This window comes from Anser anser (genome assembly GCF_964211835.1).
Source record: "Anser anser genome assembly, chromosome: 15".
In the NCBI taxonomy this organism is placed as follows: Eukaryota; Metazoa; Chordata; class Aves; order Anseriformes; family Anatidae; genus Anser; species Anser anser.
The window spans coordinates 5,918,404-5,923,956 of record NC_139736.1 but is presented as its reverse complement, the minus strand read 5'-3'; the positions used below and the strand labels follow the sequence as shown (position 1 = coordinate 5,923,956).

The window sequence follows — 5,553 nt, the reverse complement described above, 5'->3', positions numbered from 1 at the left end:
AGTCAATAAACCCACAAAACAACCCCTCCAGGGGATAAACATGGAGAAAATTCACAGCTTGCAAACAAGCAGGCTCCAATTTTGGCTTTGATAGTAGCAAATGAACTGTGGCAGGGCTGGTCTTTGTGGAGCACGGGGAGCAGGGTGCACGGGCTGAAGCTGTGCACCTGGGGGCACACACAGAGAGGTGAGGGGTCTGGGGGCTAACAGGGGTTAATGCCTCTTCTCCGTGGGGTGCATGGAGCTGAGGAAAGGAGGAGCAGGGCCCAGGCAGGGCTGCTGCAGGCTGGGAGCATGCCTGGGGCAAAGATCAAAAGCAGAGGCACCTGAGCTTGCAGAGGAGTTTGCGGTGCTGCGAAACTCTGGCAGCTGACAGCTGGAGACAGAAACTCATGGCACAGACGTGAGATGTACAAGATGTTAAGAAATTAATTTGAAATGCTTTCTTTATTTTTATTTTTTTCCTAAATACATACATTTATTTTTGCTTAGCCTGCAGGCTTTGCATTTTCAAGTTTTTCTCTGTAAGCATGAGCAAGAAATGTGCTTGGAAGCGATCCAGATTGTTCTCCTATTCACAAGAGTTTGGGAGCTGGAGCTTTGGGAAAAGCTGTCTCTGTCCTTGCAGCACTCACAGCAGAGTCCTGGCAGGTGGTGAGGCTGTACAGCGGCTGAGCAGCTCCACGGCGTGGGCTCCCAGCACCTCACAGAGGAACCTACCACTCTTCCACCGTGCAAACATTGGATACCAGTTATCCCCAAACAAGTAAAATGAAGGCTTTTGTAACAGTTTTGTTGCATTACAGATGAACCCTTGGACATTTTGAAATCTGCTTCTCTGTCTCTTCTCAGCCCGGGTCCCTGCAAAGCCAGATGTCAGCACTAGATCTGGGGAAGATGCTGACCATAGGGGCCAGCTGGGACTTCCTGAATCAGTGGGCAACAACTGTAAGTCCTGTATGTGTTGGCCTGTACAAATTAGCCTGATGTTGTCAGAGATACATTTATAAATGCATTTATAAATTTATTCCCTCATTAGACATAGCAGAAGATCAGCACCAGCCCTGCCTTGGTTGACTCAGCTTTACCTTCCACAAGAGATGTCCCAGCTACAGAAAAGAGGGGGTTGCACACTGCTGAGAAGTGAGGAGCTTTCACCTTGCACAGACCCAGCAGCTTAGGGCTGACAAATTCTCTCTCAGCTGAGCTTTTCTTAGCCACGGGGCAGCCAAAGGCTCTGCCCCAGGGCTGCTGAGCCATGCTTGGCCATGCTGACACCCCGGAGAGATGCCTCCATCCTGCACCCCTGGCCGGATCGGAGCATGGGAGTGCAGCCTGGCTCTGCTGGCCATGCAGTATCTGTCCCTTCTACTGAGGACCCAAATCTGAAATAGAAACTTTGGGCCAGGCCTTGCAGGCAGCCTGGGAAATTCCAGCACAGCCAGTGGTTTTCCACTGTGTCATCTAAGACCTTCGGGACCCGATGGTCTAGAGAATTATTCCTTTCTGGGTCTGTGGTTTTCTCCATGACACGGCTGCAGACTGTAATGTGTGTTAAAAGGTAGACATCCTCAGGCAGGGCTCACCAATGCCGCTCCACTGAGCTGTGAGATACTCAGATTTATTCCAGCCAACTCCTGGGCCAATATATATGTTTCACGTTACACTTCCCTTTTCCTCTTCTCTTTCCTCTGATGCTGTTCGCAACGCAGAGCATCCATCAAGAAATGAAGCCTGTCAAGAAATGAAGTGCTTGTTAGTATGCAATAGCACCTGTCCTCCTGTGCTTCTGAGAAAGCTTGTGCTTGAAGTGCAGCCAGAGGTTGAGTAACAGGCAATACATGAGTGTTTTAGTTCAAATCTGGCTCCTAATTGTGTTCTGGAGCTGGACATTCATAGTTAGGAAAGCTCCTGCCTAATCTTATTTATACTCTAATAAAATGCACGAGTCCCAGTATATATTAGTAGCTTCTTCTGTTAAGGGCCTGGGAAGTTCTCTGGCATACTTGGGTTATATTCAGCAGATCCATGCTGACTTTAGACTTGAGGGACCCAGGTAAGGAAAACTTGCAGGAGGATTTGCACCCAAACCTGTGTGTCTGCTGCAGGTACTTGGGCTTGCAGCACGAAGCTGTGGGAAAGGTCACCGAGAACTGGTGAGGGCTCTGCCTGTTTTGGAGAAGAGTTTCCAAAATTCAGGAAGGGGCGAGCCATTTAGTAAGCAGAAAAAAATGTGGGGAACATCTTTGTATCTGTGCTCTCTCCAGAAACCCATATTTCTCCAAAACGAGCATCTGGCCCCAGTCACCCAGCTCCAAAACCACGTCAGACCTTGGGTGCAGGGGCCAGACCCCTATGTCAGCTCTGCCAGTAAATCCAGAGCATTCCCAGTGAAATGCTGAGCTTTACACCAGCATAGCTGGGGTTGAATTCATGTCCCAGCCAGCTAATGCTCCGGTAATTGGATGCAAACCCACTGGGGTAGGCAAGGTGTGGAGGGGTTTGGGAAGATAAAGACACCTCAAATATGCTATATAGACAATCTGTGTTTCCTGAAAGAGAGACATCTGTATCTCTAAATTTAGAAACGCTACTCTCTTTCCAGCAGGTAATAAACCAGCAAGCGCTGTACATATTTTTTTCTATTTTGAATTCTGTTAACTGACAATTTAACCTAAAATCCCTCGTATTTTCTACTTGTTCAGCTGTAAATAGAGACTGACAGTTTATTTTCTAACATGCTGGTTAAAAAAAAAGAAAGAACCACCAACATTTGAAATAAATACTTATGGGTCCATGACAGACTACAGACGTGCAGTCAATGCTCCGCGGCAATCTCTCGGAGCTGTCACACTCTGTGATCAGTCTTTTACAAACACAAACACTGTTGATTTCTTATCAAATGTAAAACCTCCGCAGCTCTTTCGTAAGTGGTTACGGCGAGCATGAAATCGACATTGTGAATCACATGTGACACTGCCTTGTCTGCTTGTAATTGAGCCGTGCCGCGCCAGCGTCGCGCGCACCCCGCGCCCTGCGAGGAGGGAGGATGAGCATGGTCCGGCGGGGCGGTGGGCTTGTTTGCTGCTTTATTTATGGCAATAAATGCCGAATCCTCCCCAAACAGGTGGTGGTTTGGGGTTCTGTGGGTTCATCATTATGCGTGGGGATGTGCTGCCGTTGGCTGTGCGGGTTTGTGGGGGTTGGGTTTTATTTTTTGGAGGGGCTTGGGGTGGGGCATTGGGGAAGGGGGTCTTGGGTGCTGCCAAATTCCTTGGGTGGCACTGCCCGAGTGTCCCTCCAGGACCCAGCGTCAGTCATTACTCTCCCACGTCGGACACATGAGAAGGATCTGTTCTCTGAGCTCTTTGACTTTGGGTCCAACTGGGCAACCCCCAAAATATTCTCCCCTTTGCATTGACCTACCACCTATCTCAGACTGGTACAATTGGGCAACCTGTTAAAATAAAACACAAAGATACGCCAGAGTTATGAAACATTTACGCAGAAACATTTTCTGCATTTCTATCTATAAATAAAACTATGTCCTATTAACCAGGAGGTGGAAGATGAGTAGAAATAGAGTGGTCTATCTATTTATATAATGATATAATCTATCTAAATAAAACTAATCTATTTTTCATGCCATCTATTTCTCTAATCTAAAATATACTCGTTACCATGGAGCAATGATGTCACTAAAATGAATGACACCCATAAATGCAGACGAGCTGTAGTTATTCTGATGATCCAGGACTTCTCTCTTTGCTCATTTGCTTAATTTTACACATGTGAGGAGTAGCTTGGAGCTAAATAGGATAGCACCAGCAGCCAGCCGAGCAACATTCCCTCTGCCTGCAGACGCAGGGCCCCGCACTGTGCTGTATCTATCACAGCTGATGCGATTCTGCCTTCACGTGTGTGCTGTGGCAATGCGTGCGCACATCCACCAAGAGAAGTGCGAAGTGACTGCCTTCCACAATTCATTGCCAGCACCTCCTCTGTTCTGGAGAATTGCTGTTTTATTTACTAGTGTTTGGGAGTAGCATAGGATCGGGTGTTGTGTGTGCTATCCATTGCGAGAAGTTTAACTTAATGCAATGTTGCACTGATTTGTGGAATGCAGCCTGTTGATATGGCTCATAAAAAACAAACATAAAAAACAAACAAACAAAAACAATCAATAAATATGTGAAATTGGTGTCAATAAGAATTTTGCACAAAGATGAGCACTATAGTATGACTCTACACTTAGAAAGGTGAAGATACAATTTTTTCACCCTTTCTGGATGTGGGTTAACCCCGTCTTCTTTGGAGAGGTTATTTTCTGACCAAGACTTATGTCTTAGTGATTTCGGTTAAGAATAATAAAAAATGTTTTCCTTTTGCTGCATTTATTGAGACCTTTGGCATTCCAGGATAGAATTTTCCTATTCAAGACTAGAACTTATAGTCTAGAGCATCCAAAGGAAATGAAGTTATGTATCATATGATATACGCATTCGTGGGCAAGTCCTTTGAAATGCAAATAGTGATTACTAGGTGAGCCAGAGAAGAAGACTCCAGTATACAGGATCCACATATATCTGTCCCCAAATGCCAGGTTTCTGTGGCCTGTTTATGTGGCCTATTTGCCTACAAGGTCACTTCTCCCCAAGATGTTCTTAAAACTCTCTGTTCTTAACTCAACAAAGTTGCATTGAGTTCTCTCGGTGCAAAAAATCCAAGGAAAATTTTGTGTATTGAAAGGAAATCTCCAAAACACCTCCTATTTTTTTTTCCAAGATCATCAGTCAAACAATTTAAACATAAGCTCAAGAAGAAGCTAGAATTCCATAAATTACATTGGGAAGTGAATATACAGCCATGGCAATATTAGCTACCAAAGTGTTGTTGCCTTTTGGATCTGGAGGGAGAAAATCCTACAGGAAGAGTGGGTAAATGGAGAAGCAAGGCCTTACATGCAGACCTTTTAGATAAAAGAAGAAGTGCAGAAATCCCCATAATTATCCAAGATCGCTATTTCTTGCCTTCTGGGCAACAGCATCACCGGCTTTTAATGAATTACCCAAGCAGGACAAACATTTGTGATTCTCTTCCCTTTACTGTAGAGCTGCAGAGCCCACTGGTGCCAGAACCTGGCTTGGGTGCTGACCCCAGGACAGCCCCCATCATCCCCAACCCTCTGTATTTCCCATCTCAGAAAGCCCCGAGAGCTCCTCATTTTGTCTTATTTTGGAGGACTGGCTTCTCATGAGCTGCTGAGGACAGCAGCAGGCTCGTATGGAGTTTTCCCAGCCTCTGGGGGTCTCCTGCTGCCCCCCACACCCTGGAGCATCTCATGGGGTGGGGCTGGGAGGAGGCAGCCCCACATCATGCGTCCTGTGGGAGAGCAGAGTGCCTGAGAGCAGCCAGCCCCTGGCCAGCCCCTGAACGAGAGGGGAGGGGGGAAAAAAAATCAAAACTTTAAGGTATATGAACTGTGAAATTAAATCGAAATACTCAAATAAGGAATCACATAACAACATAAGCAAAGATGTTTACCAGGGCTTG

At 46.2% G+C, this 5,553-nt stretch overlaps 1 long non-coding RNA gene across 1 annotated transcript; it reads left to right on the top strand.

Annotated features, from left to right (window-relative positions):
• The first annotated feature begins 481 nt into the window (after positions 1 to 481).
• LOC310882217 lies at positions 482 to 2,286 on the top strand. The gene is made up of 3 exons (XR_014572847.1): positions 482 to 766; positions 853 to 948; positions 1,040 to 2,286. It is a non-coding gene; the product is annotated as an uncharacterized lncRNA (long non-coding RNA).
• Positions 2,287 to 5,553: the final 3,267 nt, after the last annotated feature.